The following is a 27215-nucleotide window of genomic DNA, read 5'->3' on the forward strand; positions in this document are numbered from 1 at the left end:
AGTTGTTGGAGCCCAGTATTGACTTATGATAAAAAAAAAATTAACAAAGTGAAAAGCACCTTTGTTTGGCCCCTGAGAGGCTAATGCATCTACATGTGCCGCTATCTTACTGGAAGTAACTAACAAGATTGGAAGACCTTGTATGTGATTAAATTCTGCAGCAGAAGTCTGCCCATTCAGCTGCATCTACTGGCTTTCTAATACCCTGGCCCAGATTTTCTCTAAGGATCTCTATAGTCATAGCAGCATTATATTCTCTCTCCTTTCCCCATCTCATGCCTATTTGAAATTCACTGGTCCACACACCTCATTTTGCTCCTGTGAACTATTTCACAGAACGTACCTTCCTAGACAATCATCACAGGCCTCTGTTGTCGAACATGCATATCCCAAGATCATCCCAAGATTTTTGTCTTCTAAATCTACAGCTAGCCATTCGAGATCTCCATGTGTTGTTGAGAAAATCTGCAGATGCTGGAAATCCAAGCAATACTCACAAAATGCCAGAGGAACTCAGCAAGCCAAGCAGCATCTATAGAAAAGAGTAAAGAGTCTCCATATATTGTGGTAGTATTGGGTTTGCTGACTGCAAAGTTCTAAACTTGACTGAAGACCTTAAGCCCTATTGGAGCTGCAGAGGGACTTTGGAGTCTTCGTGCAAGACACCCAGAAGGTTAATTTACAGGTTGAGAATGTGGTAAAGAAGGCAAATGCAATGTTGGCATTTATTTCAAGGGGAATAGAATATAAAAACAAGGAGATAATGCTAAGCCTTTACGAGACACTAGTCAGGCCACATTTGGAGTATTGTCAACAGTTTTGGGTCCCATATCTCAGAAAGGATGTCCTGTCATTGGAAAAAGTCCAGAGGAGGTTCACAAGGATGATTCTGGGAAGGAAGGGGTTAACGTATGAGGAGCATTTGGCAGCTTTGGGCCTGTACTTACCTGGAGTTTAGAAGAATGTTGGTGGGGGGGGGGGGAATCTCATTGAAACCTACCGAAAGTTGAAAGGACTTGATAAGGTGGATGTGGAAAGGATGTTCCCTCTGGTAGGGGTATCCTGAACTCAAAATTGAGGGGCAACCCTTTAGAACAGAGGTAAAGAGGAATTTTTTTAGCCAGAGAGGAGCAAATCGGCGGAATGCTGTGACAGAGACCATGATGGAGGCCAGGTCTGTGTGTATATTTAAGGTGGAAGTTGATAGTCTCCTGATCGTTCAGGACATCAAAGGATATGGCGAGAAGGCAGGTGTATGGGGTTGAGTGTGATCCAGGATCAGCCATGATGGATTGGCGGAGCAGACTAGATGGGTGAACGGCCTAATTTTGTTCCTGTGTCTTATAGATATAAACAGGCACGAATACTTTCACTAGAAGGAGATTATGCTATAACTACCTAATCTTCAAAGACTAGTTTACTTCCCTTTTTGTTCTGCTATTCTGCAATAGTGCTTTCCCACTATTCCGGTGATGTGTCCCCTCTCCCTCCCAAGGGGATGATATTTCCAGCTGACAAAGTAGGTTAAAACACAGTTCATTTATTTACAGTGATAGAAGTTTAAATCCACAACATTCTTAAAAAACATTTAAAACTCACAGAACACTTCTATTTTAAACATTTCCAAATTACCAACTATTTCTACAATACAGATCATTTCCAAACAACAAAGCATTTCTCGAACATAAAGGATTAACAATTTCCAAAATACATGTACAGTTCCTATAAGCTAAAAAGACTTACCGAAGATACAGACAAACATGCTGTCCATCACAGAAACCAGATCTTTCATGTTTCCTGGTGTTCCTTACCTCATTCCTAATTAACCTGAACTGCTCTATACTTTATACCCTTACCCTGCCATTTGGGTGACTTCATAAGCATGTGACAATTCCTCAGATATTCTTTCAATAAAAGCATCTTTTAGAGACATAGATCTTAGCTAGTTACCACTAATGCTGTAAAGCTAACTTCTGCATACAGAAAATTCTTCCAACTATAAACATATCAGTTATTGATATGTGAAATGATATTGTCCATCTGGTTCTCTAAGCTACCTTGAACTAAGCAATGTAAGAGTCAGCTTGTCTGTTTCAAACAACCCAAATTAAACAACCCATTGCCTTATACTCTCTTAAGCAATAATAAAGCAGGTAGAGTGACTCTTTATAGACAATTTCTTCAAAGTAGAGAGCCTATTTGCTAAGTTGTTCTATAAGGAGGGAGGAGAAGATGGCGGCAGGACGCGGTTCACAACTGCCACTCCGGTGGTGATGTCTGTTATATGTCAAGTAGGGTGCCATGCACAATCCTGATTTGATGGAGACAGACGTGAGAGCACGGAGGAACATCTGGTGAAACTTCTGAAAAGCCTGCTTCGCTGCCGCTGCTACTGTGTGATGCAGAATCTCCGGAGGGGAAGGCCCCGAGTCCTCAGCTTTGCTTGTTGCTCGGCGGCCAGGGCAGGGTTGAAGCTCTCGGCAGAGGTTGGTGCTTGGTGCTCGGTGTTGGAAGGCTGGTCGGAGGCTCGAAGTTTTCGGATGGACTCAGAGTCGGCTGTGGTCGAGTGCTTCCAATGCATTGACAAGTTTGTGGCGTTGGAGGCTCATGGCAGACAGTGTTTCTCCCTTCTACCGTCTGTGTGAGGTGATGGGGCTATTAGGACTTGAGACTTTTTTTTTACCGTGCCTATGGTCTACTCTTTATCAAATTACTGTATTGCCTTGCACTGTTGTAACTATATGTTATAATTATGTGGTTTTGTCAGTTTTAGTCTTGGTTTGTCCTGTGTTTCTGTGATATCTTTCTGGAGGAACATTGTATTATTTTTAATGCATGCATTTCTAAATGACAATAAATGAGGACTGAGTGTCCTCATAATCTAATCTAATCTAAAATAAACAGTTTTTAACTTCAAATTTGATTATTGCCTTCCGTTTACTGACTTCCATTTACAACAAGAAATTAAACAAAGCAGTATAGTTGCAAGTTTACTTACAACTGTTTGTAATCTTTCAAATAAGCAGCTGCTATTTAGGAAGCAAGTTTGTCAAAAAAAACAAGGAAGAGGCCTCTTCTAACATGCAGCTAGCTGTGCCTAAACTCTGCTGGTTCCTTAACTCTCTGTTGCTGGAGATTTATCTGTAGTTTTCTCTTCCCAGTCCAACACCAATACACCTAGAGATGTCCAGGATCTATCCTTGACCTATTTTACCACACTGGACACATGTACTGTTGACAACATCATGCAAAATCTTGTCAGGTTCCACAAATGACACCTAAGCCTACTGCACCATTGTTTCTCTCAATTCTTCAGGGTGTCTTAATTCTTGGGCTACTTGTCCAAAAACATGTGCCTAATAAGCAGATTTTTTTTTCTATTTATATATTGGAAGACAGGAGCCACAGCTTTCAGTTCCCAGTAGACACTTTGAGCCCCAGCCCTGGATTTTATCCTCCTTGTTGGCAACAATCAGAGACTGAACCTGACTTACTGCAACATCAGTCATATTTGACCTTTAGTTTCTGATATGATATCCAATAATAACTGCTATCTCTGCCATTTTTACTACTCATCTACTGCATATTTCTGATTTTAATCTTTTCATCATCAGTGGTTGAGCTCTAACGTCTGAACATAATGGGAAATGAACTTACCAATTTCTCTATTACTTCCCTGAAGTTGCTTCTCTGCAATCTCACTCCAAGATTTAGTCATCTGCCCTCATATAACCTTACTTGAAAGAAGGAACCATGTTAAGAAAGTAAAGTGATATCCAAGGAATTGTGAAATGCTATACCAGGACAATTCTCTCTCTCCAATAATTAGGCAGGGTGTTAAATTAACATGATTGTAAATCCAAGGCCTGAACTAGTAATCCAGAGACCTGAATTAAATCTCACTACTGTTACTATACTTGGAATATTGTGTTCATTTCTGGTTGCCTCATTATAGGAAGGGTGTGGAAACTTTAGAGACGGTTCATAGGAGAGTTACCAGAATGCTGTCTGGATTGGAGGCCATGTCATATGAGGACAGGGCTTTTCTCTACGGAGCAAAGGAGGATGAGAGGTGACTTGATAGAGGTGTGCACGATGTTAAGAGGCATAGATCAAATGGGTAGCCAGATACTTTTTTCCCAGAGCAGAAATAGCTAATATGATATGAGTGAGCATAATTTTAAGGTAATTGGAGGAAACTATAGGGGAGATGTCAGAAGTAAATTTTACATAGAGTGGTGGATGCATGGCATGCCTTGCCAGGGATTGACAGAGTCCAAAATGTGGTACAAGTTTGTGTTTACTTTATACAAGTTGCATAAATATCACATGGTAGCGTGATGACATATGCAATTCATGTATTTTTACGTACAACCTGTAATCCGTTATTTAAACAAAAAAGAATGCTTCATCAACCAATATATATACAAGATTACTCAAATATTACTGAAATATTAAATACACAACTCTCCTTCCTGCTTAGCTATAAACTTCAACTCAACATAGAATGCATCTCAACTATATACACAGTATACTATATAATACAACTACTATATTTTGTCACATACCCCGTGATGGGAATAAAGGACCAGCAGAGATGGAAAACACTTTGGATTCCAGTATTGCTATAAACTAACAATATTTATTAGTAACTACACAATACAGTAACATAAATGTCGATAAATCAAACAGGTTAGCAATGACTATATATATAAGTAAGTATATCAATAAGTATGGAAATATATGTATGAAAAACCAAGCTTCTTTAAGTCTAGGGGTAAAAAGATACAGTCTTACGATGATGAGTAAAGTTCAGTTCAGTTCAGTTCGTGGTATTGAGTTGAGTAGTGATGGAGAGAGAGAGAGGGAGAGATTTGAGTCTTCAGGTGAGCTGACGCTGTCAATCTCCTCGTTGTCTTTCGAAATCCTTTAAAAGTCACTGATTGTGACTTTAACAAAGGGGACTGGTTTTCTGTGGTGGAGCTATCCCCCCAGGCAAGGGTGGACACATGAACAACTCCCCACCAGTCAACCCCCTTCCTTTTCACTGCAAGAGCGATGGATTGATCCACCTGATTGATCCTCCAAAACCCACTTTCCCTGCGGACACAACAAAGCTGATTCAGTGTCCAAAACGTGTCTGAGGACTATCATCTTACCTCCTATTTTATCTTCCTGTGCTGAGCACCAACTGTCATTCAAGTAACTCCTCCTTCCTCTCTCTGTGTAAGAAACGCAAGCAGGCAAAAGTCCTTGAGAAGTATCAACACGCTGTCGGAAATCATAACATCGAGTGTCCATCAAATAACACCGCCTTCGGTCACCATAGCAACTTACGAGCTGCTCGGTGCCATCTCTCTCTCCAACTCAGCAGAAATCCAAAAGTTAGCCAGTTCTTCCTCATGCCTTAAAGTGACAGTCCAACAGTTAGTCTTCGTCTCTCTCTCTCTCTCTCTCTCTCTTTCTCTCTTTCAACACAAGATATCGATGTTAAATAACTCTCTCTCTCTTTTCAAAAGCACAGTTAAGAGGGGTAAACGAGCACAGTTCATAGGGGTAATTCAGGATCCCGTCACAATAGACATCGACAGCATAGCAAATTTTAAATTGTCCCATTCAGGCCTAAAAGATTTAATCACTGTGAAGACTTTCTTAGTCCTGAGTTAGTCCTGACGAAGGGTCTCGGCCTGAAAAGTCGACTGTACCTCTTCCTACAGATGCTGCCTGGCCTGCTGCGTTCACCAGCAACTTTGATGTGTGTTGCTTGAATTTCCAGCATCTGCAGAATTCCTGTTGTTTTCTTACATTTGTGGGAAAAAGTCTTTCCTGACAAGAGGGATTACTTTGCTTGTCAGCTGAGACTTGTGGCTGTGAAAACAATCTTAGCTTCTGGGGCCTTCTCTGTGGTGGTTGTAGGAGTTGACTCTGAGACTGCAGGAAGTGCTTCAGATAGCCCTGGACATTGTCTTTCTCCTTCCTATTCCTTCTTCTAGTTTGTGCATCTTGATCTTGGGAAGGTGCATTTACTTCCCTGAGTATTTCTTTATTAACCCTTCTCTTGTTCCCTTTATGATCTGATCTCTCCTCTTTGTTTCTTCACCCAACATATCATCTGACAAATCTTGTTTCTGTATCTCCATTGACTCCTTTCTTTTCAGCCTTCTATTCTCTCAGCTGGGCTTTGGTCTTTGCATTTACTTTTACAAGCAGATTTTTGTCTCCCACTTGAAGTTCACACAATAACCTTAAAGCACACAGGGTAGATTTTGGTTCTTTATACTCACAATAGCCGAATGCTTGCAACTTTCCTGAAGCTCCTTGCACTTTCTTCCTGCTTAAAGCTGAGCCACATCTCACAAGTAACTGTCTGATTAACAATATCAGAAGCTTTCTCAGATATGTTGCTGACAAAAACTGTAGTCGGACCACTGTGTTTGTCACTTCTGTGCTTCCTCTGAGCAGCATGGTTGTTCCTTGGTCCAATATGCTTTCCAACCAGAGACACAGAGGTTGGCACCAACACCTGTTTGTTCTCTGTTGGACAATGGGTCATGATGTTCTGTGTGGAGATAGTTGTGGTATCATCCAGTACCTTTCTTAATTCACTTTCAGTTGATTTTATTGTAGGGGATGTGGCAAGCTATAGTTGTCTCAGCCAATCACAGCCCCCAGAATGTTGGTCCTTCTGTGTTTCGCACATACAAGCTCAATGTGGATTGCTGGTTGTTGTATTTCACTGTTGTGAGTGTCATTCCCATAGGAATTATTTTCTACCAGTATTAATTCTCAGTTGGATAGCTGCAGGATTCGGTTTAGGATCATTGTAATGTCAAACTCATTTTATGGAATGACTGAAACAGCTGAGCCAGTGTCCAATTCCATTTAAGTTAAATTGCCGTTCACTTCTGGTGTAAGCCATATTACTTGTCTGTTGTTAGTTTTCACATTGTAAATCTCAAGGGTACTCAGTCCTTCTATGTCACTCTCATCATCAGATTCTTCATCAACAGCATGCAGATTATTTCTCTTTTTAAAACTGTAATTTTATTTTTTAGCTTTTTCTCTTCCTTGTGCATTCCATTTATTTTTGTCTGCCCAACATGCTCTTTGAATGTGTCCCAGTTTGTCGTATTTTCTGCAAGTTTCTCCTTTAAATATGCATTAGTTTTGTTATGTCCCTGCCATAATGCTACACATTAGCCAGGCTGATTACTGTTTAGAAGCTGCAATTTTGTTCATTCTCACTTTCATTCCTGACAGCAACACAATTGTAGCTCTTCCATTGAAACAGTGAATTCAACAGCTTTGTTAAATGTAAGTTAGGAGCCATTTTTGAATGTGTTCTTGTAAGATTCCACAAATTAATTGATCTCTCAGTGCATCATTAAGCCCATTACCGAAATGAGAATGCTAAGACAATCTCTTCAATTGAACCATGTATGCAGAAATAGACTCCTCCTCTTTTTGATTCCATTTATGAAACCTAAAGCATTCTGCAATCAACAATGGCTTCAGTTCTAAATGTCCCTGCATTACTTTGACAATATCAGGTAATTTCTGCTGGCTTGGTTGGAGCAGTCAAACTTCAAAGCAAACTATATGCCTTTAAACCCAATGCACTTAGGAAAATTGGTTCTTGTTTCTCATTGGCTATCTCATTTGCTTCAAAATACTGCTCAATTTATTGAGTATATAAAATCCAGTTATCTGTTGTGTAATCAAGCATGCTTATCTTTCTAACCTAGCCAGCCATTTCTGCTCTTTCTCTAATGATTATTATCACCATGTACTCACTCTTTATGAAGTCATGAATTCTTCCGCTTACTGAATTGAAAACAAAAACTCAATCATGTCTTCCCTTCTGAAGACCAAGTACTGTTCTTTTTTAAGTCTTTGCATGTACTTGTCTGTGTTTTTTACTCACTGTGCTTTTTTTAGTTTGAGTATCTCATTGAGCTTCAACAGTTTGGTCGCTTTCTCATGTTCGTTACCTTGTCGTCAATGTTATGTCTTGTAACTTCAAAACATTAAACTAGTTCAAAATGCGGTCTACCTTTGTGCTTACTTTATGCAAGGTGCATATGTATCATGTGGTAGTGTGGTGATGATGTATATACATATTTTTATATGGAACCCATAATTTAATTATTTAAACAAACAAGAATGCTTAATTAACCAACTTATATACAAGATCACTCAAATATTACTTAAATATTAAATACACAAAGATAACCATGACCATATATTTTGTGCTGCTGGTAAAATAGCTAACTGCTGTCAAAATAATTATGAGTTAGTCTACAAAGGGGCTACACCACATAAAACTGTTCTATTTACATAGGAAAAGTTATCTTCACCATCTAATTATATCATGGTTAATCTAGCTAATTTCTTCATGCATTTTACTAATAACAAACTTAACAAATCAGTACAATAAACATTGTGATGGAAAGGGAGAAATGTAAATTATTGCCTGACATTGGAAGAGGAATGCAAATTTCATACCAAATTAATATAGCAAGTTAATATCTAATCAACAAGTAGGATAGATAAAGGGGATGTTCTATATTTTGGATTTTCAGAAGGCCTTTGACAAGGTGCCACACATGAGGCTGCTTACCAAGTTAAGAGCACATGGTATTACAGGAAAGTTACTAACATGGACAGAGCATTGGCTGCTTGGTAGGAGGCAGCGAGTGGGAATAAAAGGATCCTTGTCTGGTTGGCTGCCAGTGACTAGCGGTGTTCCGCAGGGGTCGGTGTTGGGACCGCTTCTTTTTATGCTGTATGTCAATGATTTAGATGATGGGATAGATGGCTTTGTTGCCAAGTTTGCAGATGATACAAAGATTGGTGGAGGGGCAGGTAGTGTTGAGGAAACAGATAGGATGCAGAAGGACTTAGACAGATTAGGAGAATGGGCAAGAAAGTGGCAAATGAAATCCAATGTTGAAAAATGCATGGTGATGCACTTCCGTAGTAGAAATAAATGTGCAAACTATTCTCTAAATGGGGAGAAAATCCAGGAATCTGAGATGCAGAGGGACTTGGGAGTACTTGTGCAGAACACCCTGACGGTTCTCTTGCAGGTTGAGCCAGTGGTGAGGAAGGCAAATGCCATGTTAACATTCATTTCAAGAGGTCTGGAATACAAGAGCAAGGATGGGATGCTGAGGCTTTATAAGGTACTGGTGAGGTCTCACCTTAAGTATTGTAAACAGTTTTTGGCCCCTCTTCTTAGAAAGGACGTGCTGACATTGGAGAGGATCAAGAGGAGGTTCACAAGGCTGATTCCAGGAATGACAGGTTATCATACAAAGAACGTTTGATGGCTCTGGGTCTGTACTCACTGGAATTCAGCAGGATGAGGGGGGATCTCATTGAAACCTTTTGAATGTTGAAACACCTAGACAGAGTAAATGTGGAAAGGATGGTTCCCATGGTAGGAGAGTCTAGGACAAGAGGACACAGTCTCAGAATAGAGGGGCACCCTTTCAAAACAGAGATGCAGAGGAATTTCTTTAGCCAAAGAGTGGTGAATTTGTAGAATTTGTGGCCACGTGCAACTGTGAAGGCCGGGCCATTGGGTGTATTTAAGGCAGGGATTGATAGGTTCTTTATTGGAGATGGCATCAAAGGTTACGGGCAGAAATGCTGGGACTGGGTTGTGGAGGAGATAGAAACATAGAAACATAGAAAATAGATGCAAGAGTAGGCCATTCGGCCCTTCGAGCCTGCACCGCCATTCAGTACGATCATGGCTGATCATCCAACTCAGAACCCTATACCTGCCTTCCCTCCATACCCTCTGATCCCTTTAGCCACAAGAGTCTTATCTAACTCCCTCTTAAATATAGCCAACAAGGATAAAAATCAAGGATCGGCCATTATTGAATGGTGGAGCAGACTCGATGGGCCAGATGGTTTAATTCTGCTCCTATGTCTTATGGTCTTATGGTCTAATCAATCGAGTTTCAAGAACGTTCTTTAAAGCATATTTTGATGATTCTGACATTCTTGTTTCTAAAGTCCAAAAATTTTAATTTGATAAGGAAAGCATCTAAGAACAAAATAAAATAAAAAAAGAACAAGAAACTAAACCTTAAAAATATACCAGTGCAAAATAAAGCATGCCAACATAATTAAGGACCCTCCTGCACAGTGATTCATTGTTCTCCCCTCTCCTACAGGCTGAATATTCAACAGGCTGAGAAATGTATCACCAGGCTCATGGAGAGCTTCTATGCCATTGTTATCTGACTCTTGAATGAACATCTCATATGCTGAAAGATGAACCTTTCACATGCTGATCTACCTCGTCATTGCCCTTGAAATTTATTTGTCTACCTGCACTATGCTTCTTTTTCTAACTATTTTGTGTTCGTCCTTCGTTGTCAATGAGGACCTCGACACCATTATGATGGTGTTGAGACTAGCACGTGATTTGGATTTAAGTGAGGGAGAGTTGCGCAGCATCTGCCTCACTCTCTCTTCCCAATTCTCATCTGGATCCAGTGGCAAGAAAGAGTCGGGACGGTTGGAGATGGGACTAAGTGCAGTGGATGACCAGGATGTCTTTTATGTCTTGTCCTGCTCTGCACGTTCCACGACGCTTGCAGAGACCGCCTTCTTGACCGTTGGACCTTCCATTGGTCTCATCCGCTCAATCCACCGGAGTCTGTCTTCACATGCAGGGATAGACAACTCCCTATCTCACCAAGGGTTTGAGACCTGTCGGCTACCCTCACCTGGTTTAGCCGGCTTGTCAAAGCTGTTGCCCGGGGTGTGGCTGCTGCCGCATGCAAACAACTATGGAGAGCTACAAGTGAGGGCTGAGTGCCAGGTGGGGACCAAAGGTGGACTAACCACCTTGAAAAGGATGCAACATGTTCCCCCACCAGAGGTGCTATCCCTCCCTGACACCCCATACACCCTATTTTTCTAATAATCCTAATTTTCTAACTATAATGCTTCATTATACATTTCTTTTTTTTTCCTATTTACTGCCTTGATGTACTTGTGCATTGAATGATTTGACTAGATGGCACACAAGCAAAAGCTTTTCAATACATTTTGTTACATGTGATAGCAAAAAAATACTATGTTCTATCAGAAGGATTAGGTACAAAGAACAAGAAAAGTGCCAAACTTGTTTAAGGTACTAAAAATGTAAAACAATAGGAATCTTGAAAAACTATCAAAATTTGTACAAAAAATTTACACGTGTACTCAGAAATGTGTCTGCTCAGGAGAATTGTGAGGTCTTTGATAACTAGTAAATTGCATCTGTAAATGTGGGTCAGACTCGGGCTTTATTTACAGAAGAGGAAGGGGACAGCAGGCTGAACATCCCCAGGAAACTAATGCAGATTCAAGTACATATTTTCCTTCAAATTAACCCAAGCTGAATAACAGTAATGTAGAGAATTATGTGCTAAAGGGAAACAAATTAAGATGATCAGGTTGGATTTCACGTCAGATTTTTAAAATAGGCAAATAAAATCAGTTCCAATGGTAATTTTCCAGAGTGTTATATATTTAGCAATTTTCCCTTTAGATTGGGAGGTTGCTCATGATATCATTTTCAAAAAGGGAAAGAAAGGAAAACCAGGAGTGCAGGCCACAAATATAAAACATTTGATTTTTTTTTAGCCAAACATAAGAGTTTGTAAAGCATGGGACACAGCCATATGAATCTCATTCAATATATTGATGAGTAGTTTTTGAAAGTAATAGATAAGGAAATGTCAGTGGATCTATTTACGTTGACTTCCTGTGTCTGAACATAAAGTCTCTCATCTGAAAACGCTGATGTTAGACTGTTCGAATGGAAAGCAACTTTTTATCCTGATTACGAAATTGGTTGAGTGGCAGCTGGTGGAATCCCTGTAACAGTCGGATATTCTAATGATGTGACTTGTAATGCTCCACCAGGGTTTCCTTTGGGACTTCAGCTGTTTACTGTGTTTATTTACAATTTAGGTCGAAGGCATTATGCTATGGACCCCTACCATTAACCAAGGGGTCCCTGGATCCTAGGTTGGGAACCCCTAATTTAGATGATGAAATAGAGAAGCATAAATTCAATTTTGGCAGTGTTGCAAAAACAAGCAGCCTGTGTAGATGGAACAATAATTTCGTAGGAGAGTAATAGATAAGGCCAGTGAGCAAAAGATAGACTTTAGCATAAACTCATCTATTTTCATCCCAAGAATTTCGCTCTGTAGAAGTTACTTTCAACAAGAATGGATGAAAGTAATTTCTATAGAGCGAAATGGTAAAAGACAGTAGAGAGCAAGAAAAGGATTTAAACGTTACAGCAGTTAGAAAAGCAAAGTAATTAGAAAGAATAAAAGCAACATCAGGAAATACTCTAAGGAATTCTGGGCAGAAACATTTGAAAAGACTAATTGGCCTGGGACTTACTCCAGCAGAAAAAAATACCGGAATAATATATAGGTATCAAGGTCAAATTATCAGCAGAGGTTATGGAAAATGTGGTTATACATCCTGAATATTACAGGGTGAGGGGATGATTTGATTGAAGTGATAAATAATGGTGGGGGGAGTGGGGAGGATACATAGAGAAAAGCTATTTCAACCAGTTGGGCAGTGACATAGTTAGAACTAAGCTTTTCCAGGTGTGAAAATGGGAAATACTTCTACATACAGAACTGAGAGGAACTTATAGAAACAATGATTTTGTTTTTAATTTTGTGACTGATAAACAAAGAACACTGAAGAATATTCTCGGACAGGCCGCTGGTTCCTGTCACTTTCCTCAGAAGGGCCGCTGGTCTGAGTTGCTGCTGTCGGCAGGGCCGCTGGTCTGAGCTGCTGCCATCAGGGAGGCTGATGGTTTCAGTCGCTGCTGGTTTCAGTCGTTGCTGTTAGGGGGGGGCCACTGGGTCCCGAAGCTCTTGGAGATGTTATCCAGATTCTGAGATTCATGAATTGGACTGTAGTTCATTTTGGCCCTCTTTCTTTTCTATGTTTGTTTTTCGTGTTTTCACCCGTTCTTTCTTGTTGCCGATTGGTGGGCTGGGGGTTTGGGTGATCTGTTAGTTTTTGAGTGAGGGAGGGATTGGGGATGTTAGGGCTTTGCAAGTTTTGTTTAGTTTTCTTTTTGCACGGGGGTGGAGGTTTAATGTCTTTCTTTCAACTACTGACATGGTTTTCTGTACTCTATGGCTATCTGGAGTAGAGACAAATTTCAAAGTTGTTTTCTGTGTACATACTTTGATAATAAAATGAACCTTTGAACCTTTGAGATAATTGGGTGATGTATACTGAACAAATTGAGTAGTATTTGAAGCAAATTAAATCACCAAAGACAAGTGAGTGCCAGTTTTGCTGAGTGTGATAGTTGGGAAAATATGTAGCTTGCTTAGAAGTTCGAATGCTCCAACCAAATCATCCATAATTAGCTTTGTTGATACCATGAACATAATGCGGGAATATTTAGAACTGAAACCTTTGTTGATTTCAGAATGCTTTAGGTTTCGTAAGTAGAATCAAAAGGCAATTGCCTGAGCATTGCTAGTTCAGTAATGGGCTTAATGATGCACTGGGAGACCATTTAGTTTGTGGAATCATACAAGAAAACATTCAAAGACATCTCCTAACTGAAACACACATTTAAAAGAGCAGTTGAAATCACCATTTCAATGGATACAGCAGGCAAAGACACAATTGTGTTGCAGTCAGGAATGAAAGTGAGTGTGAACAAAATTACAATGTCTAAACAGAAACCTTCATGGCTAAACAAATTATGTTACCATTGCAGCAAATGCTCACATACATCAGACCAATGCAGGTTTAAAGGTGAAACCTGCAGAAAATGCCACAAAGTAGGAAACATACAAAGAACATGTTGGGCAGACAAAAATAAATTGTCTGCATAGAGAAGAGATAAAGATAAAAAGACTCAAAAAGAGCTCCAATCTGCATGCAGTTGATGAAAAATCTGATAATGATGCAAGTGACACAGGATGGGGTAGACTTGAGATTTACAGTGTAAGAACTGACAAGAAAGAGGCAATATGACTAACACTAGAAATCAACAGCAAGTTAATTAAAATGGAATTGAACACTGGCTCGGCTGTTTCAGTCATTGCACAAATGAGTTTGATCAGCTTTTCAACGATACTGAACTGAATCCTGCAGATGTCCGACTGAGAATTAATACTGGAGAAAAGATAACTCCTGCGGGAATGACATTCGTAACAGTGAAATTCAACAACCAAAAAACTACATTGGGCTTGTATATGATAAAATCAGGAGGGCTACAATTATGCGGCCATGATTGGCTGAGACAACTACAACTTGATTGGAGATCCATCCACCATCTGCATGCCACATCCCCAGCAACAGAGTCAACTGAAAGTGAATTCTGAAAGGTACTGGATGGTACTGGATGTTCAAGCAGCACTGGAAACCTCAAATATATTAAGTGTAAGACAATGTTAAATAAAAATGCCATACCCAAGTTTTTTTGAAGCCTGTGTGGTTTATTTTACCATCCATGATGAAGTAGTCAGTGAGCTAGATTGCAGGGAGCCTGAAGGGATTATTTCCAAGTTTCAGTGGCACCCCTAGACAAAGCCAGTGTTCCCAGTAGCCAAGAAGGATGGGCCTGTCAAGATCTGTGGTGATTTTAAGGTCTCCACCAACCCATTACTGAAGGTAGATCAATCCCCTCTGCCCATGATAATGGACATCTTTGCAAACCAGGTGTCCAAAGTGTTTCTCATCATAAACACCCACAAAGGGCTTTATCTCTACAATAGGCTTATTTTTGGAGTGCCATCTGCACCTGCACTCTGGCAGAAAGATATGGACCAGGTGTTGCAAATCAGCCCTGGTACTCAAATTAGTTGGATGACTAATTTGTTAATCATTGTTACTGGTGAGGATGACAAGGAACATCTACAAGATCTCATGACAGTATTAAAAAGATTAGAAGATTATGGGCTCAAAGCAGGATGCAACAATTGTGAATTCTTTAAACTAAGCATCGCTTACAGTGGTCACCCCATTGACACACAAGGATTACAAAAGCATGCTGAGAAAATTCAAAGAGTGGCCGATGCCCCAAGCCTAAAAGAATTGTCACAGTTATGGTCCTTTTTTAGGATTTATCAGTGACTATAACAGCTTCCTGCCAAACCTGCTACTGTGCTCCACCCTTTCAACTCATTACTACGGACTGGGAAGAAATGGCAATGGACAAAGCAGTGTGAGGTGGCTTTCAAAAAGGTAAAGGAAATGGTGATATCAGACACTGTACTCACACATTATGTTCCACATTGTCCAGTGAAGCTTGCCTGTGCCACCTTCCCTTATGGTATACTGCAGGTGCAGGCATGTCACATGTTATGAGTGATATAAGTTAATGCTCTATAGCCTCTGCATCATTTTCACTTAACACTGCAGAGAAAAATTGACAGTAGGGCTTTGAGTCTGCTTAGGGTGTAAAATGTTTCAACCAGTACTTGTAAATAATCTTCCAGAAATAGTAGGGGACAGAGGGTCCAGTGAGATGGAGGAACTGAGGGAAATACATGTTAGTAGGGAAGTGGTGTTAGGTAAATTGAGGGGATTAAAGGCAGATAAATCCCCAGGGCCAGGTGGTCTGCATCCCAGAGTGCTTAAGGAAGTAGCCCAAGAAATAGAGGATGCATTAGTGATAATTTTTCAAAACTCGTTAGATTCTGGACTAGTTCGTGAGGATTGGAGGGTGGCTAATGTAACCCCGCTTTTTAAAAAAGGAGGGAGAGAGAAACAGGGGAATTATAGACCGGTTAGCCTAACGTCGGTGGTGGGGAAACTGCTGGAGTCAGTTATCAAAGTTGTGATAACAGCACATTTGGAAAGCGGTGAAATGATCGGACAAAATCAGCATGGATTTGTGAAAGGAAAATCATGTCTGACGAATCTCACAGAATTTTTTGAGGATGTAACTAGTAGAGTGGATAGGGGAGAACCAGTGGATGTGGTATATTTGGATTTTCAAAAGGCTTTTGACAAGGTCCCACACAGGAGATTAGTGTGCAAACTTAAAGCACACGGTATTGGGGGTAAGGTATTGATGTGGATAGAGAATTGGTTAGCAGACAGGAAGCAAAGGGTGGGAATAAACGGGACCTTTTCAGAATGGCAGGCAGTGACTAGTGGGGCACCGCAAGGCTCAGTGCTGGGACCCCAGTTGTTTACAATATATATTAATGACTTGGATGAGGGAATTAAATGCAGCATCTCCAAGTTTGCGGATGACACGAAGCTGGGCGGCAGTGTTAACTGTGAGGAGGATGCTAAGAGGATGCAGGGTGACTTGGATAGGTTAGGTGAGTGGGCAAATTCATGGCAGATGCAATTTAATGTGGATAAATGTGAAGTTATCCACTTTGGTGGCAAAAACAGGAAAACAGATTATTATCTGAATGGTGGCCGATTAGGAAAAGGGGAGGTGCAACGAGACCTGGGTGTCATTATACACCAGTCATTGAAAGCGGGCATGCAGGTACAGCAGACGGTGAAAAAGGCAAATGGTACGCTGGCATTTATAGCAAGAGGATTCGAGTACAGGAGCAGGGAGGTACTACTGCAGTTGTACAAGGCCTTGGTGAGACCACACCTGGAATATTGTGTGCAGTTTTGGTCCCCTAATCTGAGGAAAGACATCCTTGCCATAGAGGGAGTACAAAGAAGGTTCACCAGATTGATTCCTGGGATGGCAGGACTTTCATATGATGAAAGACTGGATGAACTAGGCTTGTACTCATTGGAATTTAGAAGATTGAGGGGGATCTGATTGAAATGTATAAAATCCTAAAGGGATTGGACAGGCTAGATGCAGGAAGATTGTTCCCGATGTTGAGGAAGTCCAGAATGAGGGGTCAGAGTTTGAGGATAAAGGGAAAGCCTTTTAGGACCGAGATTAGGAAAAACTTCTTCACACAGAGAGTGGTGAATCTGTGGAATTCTCTGCCACAGGAAACAGTTGAGGCCAGTTCATTGGCTATATTTAAGAAGGAGTTAGATATGGCCCTTGTGGCTAAAGGGATCAGGGGTATGGAGGGAAGGCTGGTACAGGATTCTGAGTTGGATGATCAGCCATGATCATACTGAATGGCAGTGCAGGCTCGAAGGGCCAAATGGCCTACTCCTGCACCTATTTTCTATGTTTCTATGTTTCTATGTTTGTATGGGAGTACCCATTTTTAAGTCTCAGAAGGGTGCTCCACTAATAGCAGCATCACAAATGCAGAGATGGGCTCTGTTTTTTGGAGGACGCAGTTGCAAGGTTGAATTCAAGGACAACTAATCATAGAAATGCAGAGGGATTTTTCCGTTTACTCTTAGAAAGGACATAGATGAAAAATTTACAGAAGAGAATACTGTTCTTGATGTACTCTCTCAAATTGAAAGTCTCCTATAGCAGCTGAGATGATCCCATCTCTGGAAAGCAGAAAAGATCCCACATTGTCTCAGGTCTACATGGCAACCCAAAAATGGCTGGAATATGCAGCAGAAATTCTAGTTCCCCGATTTTTACCAGCATCAGGATGAACCAGGATGAAAGGGGTTGCCTTATGTGGGGATTGAGAGTTGTACCATCAAGGAACTATATGTTGGTCATCTAGGTGTGGTCAAATGAAAGTATTGGCTCAGAGCTTTGTCTGATGGCCAGATCCACATCAGCAGATGGAGCAGCTCGACATGCTCCGTTCAGGATGCTAACATATTCTGAAGGAAGGTGTCCAGAGCTGTCAGAAGCACTTCCTGCGGTCTCATAACCACCACAGAATAGACCCTAAAACTTGATCTTGTTTCACAGACACAGGTCTCACCTGCCAAGCAGACTGTCCCCCTTGACAGTAAGAAATCCTCCACAGTGATTAGATGTTTTAGCCTGAACAGCTAAGCAGGGAGGAGTGTTGTGTATTTAATATTTCAGTTATATTTGAGTAATATTGTAAGTATTTTGTTTGATTAAGCATTTTTTGTTGTTTACATAATTCATTTATGGGTAGGCTTATGTGTACAAAGTACATGAAAGGCATACGTCAATAAACCACCACATCATAAGTGCGAGCCTCGTTAAGTAAAAACAGTCGACACGTCTTTCCTGGCTCTGTGCTTTTCTTTCAATTAGTTTAATACTTTGGAGTAACAAAACATAACAGTAACGGTTGCAGGCTCATTGGGCATTAAAGTAACAGTCATTATGCCATATGAACATTAATATTTTTGATATGATATATTACTCACACCAAATGTCTCATCAGGTAATCCAAGACATTCACAGATACATACATTACCTTATGTAGAACTTAATTTTTTTCCTCAATTTTTTATAAATTGAGCCAAATTCTGTGACACCAAGATCAATTCTTTTCAGTCGCGACATGCTCACAATATATGACTGTCTACAAAGATACAAAGCTAGTTCTTTTAAACTGGTTTCTAATTAATCTCCCTCTTAATTTTACAACCAGTTTATCTTTACGTTTTCTTTAAGTCAGAATATCTCAAAGAACAGGGGGAAAGCTACAATAGCACTCGCAAAGGTTACGTTCTTATCTCAGCATTTTCAAGGCTTTAGATTAAATTCATTCTTTCATTGTCCTTTATTTTCCATTACCTTCATCCTTGAGGAATTCTAAACTGATTACTGCACAATGAAGGCAATGGAATTACTGTGATCTTGGTGAAGGATGGGATAAGAATCTACCCAAACAATGAGATTTAAATATTGAGAAAATAATAGGACAAAGAAAATGGAAACTGTGAACCCAAGTTCAATGAAGAAATGAAAAAGAATAGAAGGAATAAATTAAGAAAGAGACAAAAAGGATAAGTAAAGAGAAGAACATTAAAATATTAGTGAGTTTATTGAAAACTAATATGAAAAAATAGCAATCTCTTTGAATGAAATTGTATATTTTCAATTACTTTCCTTCTGAAATGGATCCATTGTGTGTCAGCAGCAATATAAATTTCCTCACTAGAAACAAAATACTGGTAAGCCTATACTATGGTATTTAATAGGTAATTAATAAATAAATGCAGCAATTTCTTGTAACAATTTCTTATAATCCACACAAGGTTTAAATCTATCTGTTTTTTCACTTCTACATTTTTAAATTCATTTTTTAGAGTCTGGGTTTCCTAACAAATCCATTGTTATTGCCCACTCTTTTTCATGCCTGATTTGAGTTGTGTATTAGACTATTCCAGAGGGTATCTGAGAACCAATCACATTGTGTGCATAGTTATGTATAGTAAAGTAATTGGCATTTTATTTATTATTGTCATATGTACCAAGAAACAGAGATCTCTGTCATCACAGATTGCAGTCTTTATCCACATTGATTCATTCAACAGGAAGCAAAGAATGGCTGAGGATGCTGGGCACACCAAAGTCTATGCAGGCAGACAATATCTCAGGTTCTAAGCAGAACAATTGTCCAGCTATGTTGCATCTAGTCAAATCCAGTCTGGCTGATGATACAATCAGATCATGATCAATCAATAAGTAGGTAAAGAAGTGCACATATTCACCAATAGGAATGGGCTTCACCAGAGCCACTTGGCTCTAGATCACATTATATTCTTGGTCCGCACATGCACCATTGAGACAAATTCGGACAGTAAGGTAAGAGAAGCTATTTTTGATTTCAAGGCAGAAATCGACTGAATGTAGGACCAGGAAGTGTTGGTAATACTGAATTCAATTGGGGAAACCTTTCCAAGGGTTGGAGCTGTACTTTGCACAAAGAAAGTGTTATTGTGGTTGAATGTAATTATTCTAGGTCACCTGTACATTCATTCTTCAGGGCAGTGTCCTGGGCCAGGCCATGTTCCAATACTTCATTAAGATAAGGTCAGAAGTCAGGTATTCACTGATGATTCCACTCACAACACATTGGAGAAGAAAGTATCCAGACATGCATATAACAAGACCCAGAAAGCATGCAGACATGAAATGGAAAGGAGCAAATAATATTGACAGCATGAAAGCAAAAGACAATTACCATCTCCAATAAGAGAGAGTGTAAGTAAATACCTAACCACAACATCAATATCTTAGGAGGCATCATCAACCAGAAGCTCAGCTGGATCACCCCATATAAATATTGTGGGCATTAGGGCAGGTCAGAAGCTGTGCTGTAGAAGAAGCTGGTTGGTGGAAGGCCTTTAATTTGCATCTTGGGTATAATCCCATTGTCTTGTATATTTCAGTGAAAGCGTTGATAAGAATTCTGAGCTTGGACTGAGAGCATGTACAATGTGTGATTTACTTAATATTTCTTGATTACTCTTGGAGTGTAGTCCACAGACTGAACAAAACTGTTGTAATTCTAAGGATCAGCTCTACTTCCATGGAAAATTTGTTGGAGGATAAGTTGCAACGTTGCTGCAAGAATGATTCAGAAAAGTGCTGTGTCAATTACTTAGCTGTCAAGCAGCGTCTATGGAGGAAATAAATAGTTGACATTTCAGGCCAAGATGGTCCAAAGTGTTAACTCTTTATTCCTTTCCACAGATACAACCTGACTTACTGAACTCCCTCCAAAATTTTGTGTTGCTTAAGATCTCCAGCATCTGCAGAATCTCTTGTGTGTATGATCCAGTCTAGTTCACACCAATCTTCATTAAGAATGGGTATGTTTAACATTCATTGGCTGATATCAGCTTGCACACACAAACATGGAGCAAGCGTAATACGATGGGGACAAACTTTTGTGTGCAGCTAAATTTAAGGAGGTGTTTCACAATCCCTCCTGAATGATGGCTTTGGGGAGGATGAAAAGGACCATTTTTAGTGATCAATGCTGCTCTCTACATTTTATCACATGCTTGAAACAATGGTTGTCTACAAAAACACTGCTCTTGTACCAAATTGCTCTCTGAAATAGAAGTTCATAGTGAAGCCCTGGAAAACATAGAAGAAGCAGAGTGCTTTACAGTGAATGTCTCATTTGACATCCCAAAGCTCTTCCATCATCTGCAATATACAAATCTGGACTTTGATCATTTATTTCCAACTTGCCTGCATGATGGCCATTCAGATAACATTAGACCACTTAAGTGTATCTTAATCACCACTCTGAATGTTCGTTCACTTCCTTCATCATTAGTGTGTTTTGATTGCAGTATGCATTGTATCAGATGCAATGCTGTAACTCACCTAAAGAATTCCTACTGTACTTCTCAAGCCCATTCTGTCTACCATCATGAAAGACAAGATCTTCAAGTGTACAGATACAGTGCCTATAAAAAAGTATTCAGCTGCCTTGGAAATTTTCATGTTTTTTTGTTTTACAACATCGAATCACAGTGGATTTAATTTGGCTTTTTTGACACTGATCAACAGAAAAATACTTTCATTTAAAGTGAAAACAAATCGCTACAAAGTGATCTAAATAAATTACAAATACAAAACACAAAATAATTGATTGCATAAGTATTCACCTCTTTTAATATGACATACCAAATCATCACCGGTGCAGCCAATTGCTTTTAGAAGTCACATAATTAGTTAAATGGAGTTCTGTTTCTGTAGACCTGTGTGCAGTCAAGGTGTTTGAATTGATTGTAGTAGAAATACACCTGTATCTGGAAGGTCCAACCGCTGGTGAGTCAGTATCCTGGCAAAAACTACACCATGAAGACAAAAGAACACCCCAAGCAACTCTGTGAAAAGGTTACTGAAAAGTACAAATCAGGAGCTGGATACAAGAAAATGTCCAAGTCACTGAATATCCCTTAGACTACAGGTAAGTTAATCATCAAGAAATGGAAAGAATATGGCACAGCTGTAAATCTGCCCAGAGCAGGCCGTCCTCAAAAACTGAGTGACCGTTGACATTAGTGAGGAAGGCCACCAAGAGATCAATGACAACTCTGTAGGAGTGACACGTTTCAGTGCCTGAGATGGGAGAGACCGTGCAAGTGTTGCCCGGGTGCTTCATCAGTCATAGCTGTATAGGAGAGTGGCAAAGAGAAAGCCACTGTTGAAAAAAACTCACATAAAATCTTGGCTAGAGTTTGTCAGAATATATGTGGGAGAGTCTGAAGTCAACTGGAAGAAGGTTCTATGGTCAGATGAAACCAAAATTGAGCATTTTGGCCATCAGACTAAACACTATGTTTGATGTAAACCTAATACCACACATCATCAAAAACACACCATCCCTAATGTGAAGCATGATGGTGGCTGCATCATGCTGTGAGGATGCTTCACTGCAGCAGGCCCTGGGAGGCTTGTGTAGGTGGGCACCAAGCATAAAGCCTAAGTTACATGGGAATGGCTTAAAAACAACAAAGTTAATGTCCTGGAGTGGCCAAGTCAGAGTCTAGAAATCAATCCAATTGAGAATTTATGACTGGACTTGAACAGGGCTGTTCATTCATGATCCCCGTGCAATCTGACAGAGCTTGAGAGTTTTGAAAAGAAGAATGGGGAAAAATTGCAGTGTCAAGATGTGCAAAGCTGATAGAGACCTATCCACACAGACTCAAGACTGTAATTGCTGCCAAAGGTGCATCTGCTAAATTCTGACTGGAAGGGGGTGAGTACTTATGTGATCAATTATTTTGTGTTTTATATTTTTAACTAATTTAGATCACTTCGTAGAGATTTGTTTTCACTTTGACACAAAAGAGTCTTTTTCTGTTGATCAGTGCCAAAAAAAAACAAATTAAATCCACTGTGATTCAATGTTGTAAAAGAATAAAACATGAAAACTTCCAAGGTGGTGAGTACTTTTTATAGGCACTGTATGCCAGTACCTTTAAGTTTTCTTACAATTCAATCATGAATAGGAAATATTATTCCTATTCACTATTTTTTCTTTGTCACTAAGTCCTGCAATTCCCTATTTGATCAACACACACAAAATGCTGGAGGAACTCAGCAGGCCAGCTAGAATCTATGGAAAAAAGTACAGTGGATGTTTCAGGCTGAAACCCTTCGACAGGACTGGAGAAAAAAATGCTGAGGAGTAGATTTTAAATGTGGGGGAGGGGAGAGAGAAACACCAGGTGATAGGTGAAACCTGAAGGGGGAGGGGGAGGGATGAAGCAAACAGCTGGGAGATTCATTGGTGAAAGAGACAGAAGGCCATGGAAGAAAGAAACAAAGGGAGAGGAGCACCAGAGGGAGGCGTTAGACAGGTAAGAAGATAAGGTGAGAGAGGGAAGAGGAGATGGGAAATGGTGAAGGGGTGGGCATAAGTCAATGCTCATGCCATCAGGTTGGAGGCTAATCAAACAGAATATGAGGTGTTGTTCCTACAACCTAAGAGTGGCCTCGTCACAACAGTGGAGGAAGCCATGGGTGGCGATATCGGAATGGGAATGAGTAATGGAATTAAATTGGGTAGCCACTGGGAGATCCCACTTGTTCTGGTGGATGGAGCATAGATGCTTAGTGAAGTGGTCTCCTAATCTACATTGGGTCTCACTGATATACAGGAGGCCACACCGGGAGAACTGGATACAGTAAATGACCTCAATAGACTCACAGGTGAAGTGTCACCTCACCTGGAAGGACTTTTTTGAGCCCTGAATGGTAGTGAGGGAGGAGGTGTAGGGGCAGATGTAGCACTTGTTCCCCTTGCAAGGATAAGTACCGGGAGGGAGATCAGTGAGAAGGGATGAATGGACAAGGATGTCACGTAGGGAGCAATCCCTGTGGAAAGCAGGAAGTGTTGGGGGGGTGGCGGAGGGAAAGATGTGTTTGGTGGTGGGATCCCGTTAGAGGTGGCGGAGGTTTTGGAGAATTACGTGCTGGAAAAAAATCCCTGTTTGATAACAGGCGGAGAATATCACACTAGAATGATTGTAATGATTCAAGAAAGCAGTTCCCCCTTTGTTTTTTAAGAGCAATTAAGAATGGACAATAAATATTCTATAGAACATAATGAATAACTTTGTCCCAATCTGTATGTATTTTGATTTTTCTCAAAGGCAGCTTTTATCTTGCTATGATTAGACTACTGCATGTTACTCAATGATCTAGCTTGCTGAGACTTTGCATCTTACTGTCTATTTGCACTTGTCTTTCCCTGGACTGTAGCATTTAATTCTGCATTACTAATACATAATGCACCATCGTAATCAATTGATCTGTATGGATAGTATGCAAGACAAGTTTTTACTGTACTCAGTACAGGTTTCCCCCGCTATCCGAAGGTAGAGCGTTCCTATGAAACGGTTCATAAGCCGGAGTGTCGTAAAGTGAGTAAGTAATTACCATTACACGAGGAATTCTGCAGATGCTGGAAATTCAAGCAACACACATCAAAGTTGCTGGTGAACGCAGCAGGCCAGGCAGCATCTCTAGGAAGAGGTACAGTCGACGTTTCGTCCTTCAGTTAGTCCTGACGAAGTGTCTCAGCCCGAAACGTCGACTGTACCTCTTCCTAGAGATGCTGCCTGGCCTGCTGCGTTCACCAGCAACTTTGATGTGTGTTGCTTGAAGTAATTACCATTATTTAATATGGGGAAAATTTTTGAGCGTTTCCAGGCCCAAAAAATAACCTACAAAATAGTCATAGTAGTAGTCATAGTCATAGTCATACTTTATTGATCTCGGGGAAATTAGTTTTCATTACAGTTGCACCATAAATAATAAATAGTAATAGTAATACTACTATTAGTAAATAGTAAATAGTAATAGTCATGGAAATAATAAATAGTAATAGAAAAATAGTAATAAATAGTTAAATAGTAATATGTAAATTACGTCAGTAAATTATGAAATAAGTCCAGGACCAGCCTATCGGCTCAGGGTGCCTGACCCTCCAAGGGAGAAGTTGTAAAGTTTGATGGCCACAGGCAGGAATGACTTCCTATGACGCTCTGTGCTGCATCTCGGAGGAATGAGTCTCTGGCTGAATGTACTCCTGTGCCTACCCAGTACATTATGTAGTGGATGGGAAGCATTGACCAAGATGGCATGCAACTTAAACAGCATCGTCTTCTCAGACACCACCATGAGAGAGTCCAGTTCTATCCCCACAACATCGCCGGCCTTACGAATGAGTTTGTTGATTCTGTTGGTGTCTGCTACCCTCAGCCTGCTGCCCCAGCACACAACAGCAAACATGATAGCACTGGCCACCACAGACTTGTAGAACATCCTCAGCATCGTCCGGCAGATGTTAAAGGACCTCAGTCTCCTCAGGAAAGAGAGATGGCTCTGACCCTTCTTGTAGACAGCCTCAGTGTTCTTAGACCAGTCCAGTTTATTGTCAATTCGCATCCCCAGGTATTTGTAATCCTCCACCATGTCAACACTGACCCCCTGGATGGAAACAGGGGTCACCGGTACCTTAGCTCTCCTCAGGTCTACCACCAACTCCTTAGTCTTTTTCACATTGAGCTGCAGATAATTCTGCTCACACCATGTGACAAAGTTTCCTACCGTAGCCCTGTACTCAACCTCATCTCCCTTGCTGATGAATCCAACTATGGCAGAGTCATCAGAAAACTTCTGAAGATGACAAGACTCTGTGCAGTAGTTGAAGTCCGAGGTGTAAATGGTGAAGAGAAAGGGAGACAAGACAGTCCCCTGTGGAGCCCCAGTGCTGCTGATCACTCTGTCTGACACACAGTGTTGCAAGCACACGTACTGTGGTCTGCCAGTCAGGTAATCAAGAGTCCATGATACCAGGGAAGCATCCATCTGCATCGCTGTCAGCTTGCAAAATCATGCCAAATAACACATAAAACCTAAAAGGACAGTAACATATAGTAAAAGCAGGAATGATATGATAAATACGCAGCCTATATAAAGTAGAAATACTTTTCTGCAGCACTGCCTAGCGTAGTGAAAATCTCGCGGAAGTGCGCTCGGCAGAAACGCTCTCCAGTAATCCTTAAGCTATGAAGCTGCCAAATCATACCAAATAACACATAAAAGTACACAGCCTACATAAAGTAGAAATAATGTATGTACAGTGTAGTTACACTTACCGGAATCGGGAAGACTCCAATAAATTGCAGTTTCGTCACAGTTAAACACTTGCTTATATCAATAACAACTTGATGCAATCGGCAATCGCCTCTGATCTGGACGGACATTTACGTGTCGGGCAGCACCTAATTAATTAGCTTGTTTATTTTGGCTTTTTTCTCAAAGATGATCTTTTCATCACCATTGTCAGTGCTCTCTGTTTCAGCTTATTAAAAGGACTTCTCCTTAAGCATAAGAAAACTTAATGGAACATAACACTTTGTACACCCATCAATCCACTCAAGCAATAGACTTTCCATTTTATCCATTATTGGATGCCGACTAAGAGAGACCACTTTGCTACGAGCAGAACCAACAGTAACATCGGCAGCTTTCAAAATTCTTTCTCTTTGCGTATAAATAGTGCGAATGGTGGACGCAGGCAAGTTCAACGCGCGGACAATGTCCTGACTTCGTTACCACGATTGAAATGCTTAATTATGTCTAGTTTTAGCTAAGTGTAACACCCTTATGAGCTCTTTTAGGCTTTTTCGATACCTTAGAACTCATCTTGCTAATGGATGCACAAAATAAACCGTGATAAAGCACGTGTTTAAACAATGGCGGCTTGAATGCAGTTCCGAGGGAGGAGCTTGGCTGTTCGGGCGCACGCTGCCTTTTTTCGTAACAGTGAAAACACCTTCTGTTAACGAAAACAGGTAACTAATGTAGGTCTTTTGTAACAGCGAGGTGTCGTAAAGCGTACGTTCAGAAAACGGGGGCCACCTGTACATGTGACACTCATAAACCAATTTACCAATACACTAATGTTAACTTCCTCTTTCCTAACTATTAAATTGCATTTTATTTGTACAGCTCTTCTACCTAAGTCCCCTCTACTTTATTAGATTAGATTAGATTAGATTCAACTTTATAGTCATTGTGCCGAGTACAGATACAAAGCCAATGAAATGCAGTTAGCATCTGACCAGAAATGCAAAGAATAGTGTTATTTACAAAATAACTGTGAACAAAAAATAAGTGCTACATCACACAAATATAAAAGTATTGAGACAATATAATATTGGTGCAATACTGCTTAGCGCTGTGATGTGAGGTTCAGCAGGGTCACAACCTCAGGGAAGAAGCTCTTCCTGTGCCTGCTGGTGTGGGAGCAGAGGCTCCTGTAATGCCTACCGGATGGGAGGAGAGCAAAAAGTCCATGGTTAGGGTGAGATGCAGCCTT

At 40.4% G+C, this 27215-nt stretch overlaps 1 protein-coding gene across 1 annotated transcript in view; it reads right to left on the reverse strand.

The window, feature by feature from the left end:
• Positions 1–27215, reverse strand: part of LOC140200329 (NALCN channel auxiliary factor 1) — an 840740-nt gene that overhangs the window by 606117 nt on the left and 207408 nt on the right. The window lies entirely within an intron of this gene.

This window comes from Mobula birostris, chromosome 7 (assembly GCF_030028105.1).
Source record: "Mobula birostris isolate sMobBir1 chromosome 7, sMobBir1.hap1, whole genome shotgun sequence".
Lineage (NCBI taxonomy): Eukaryota > Metazoa > Chordata > Chondrichthyes > Myliobatiformes > Myliobatidae > Mobula > Mobula birostris.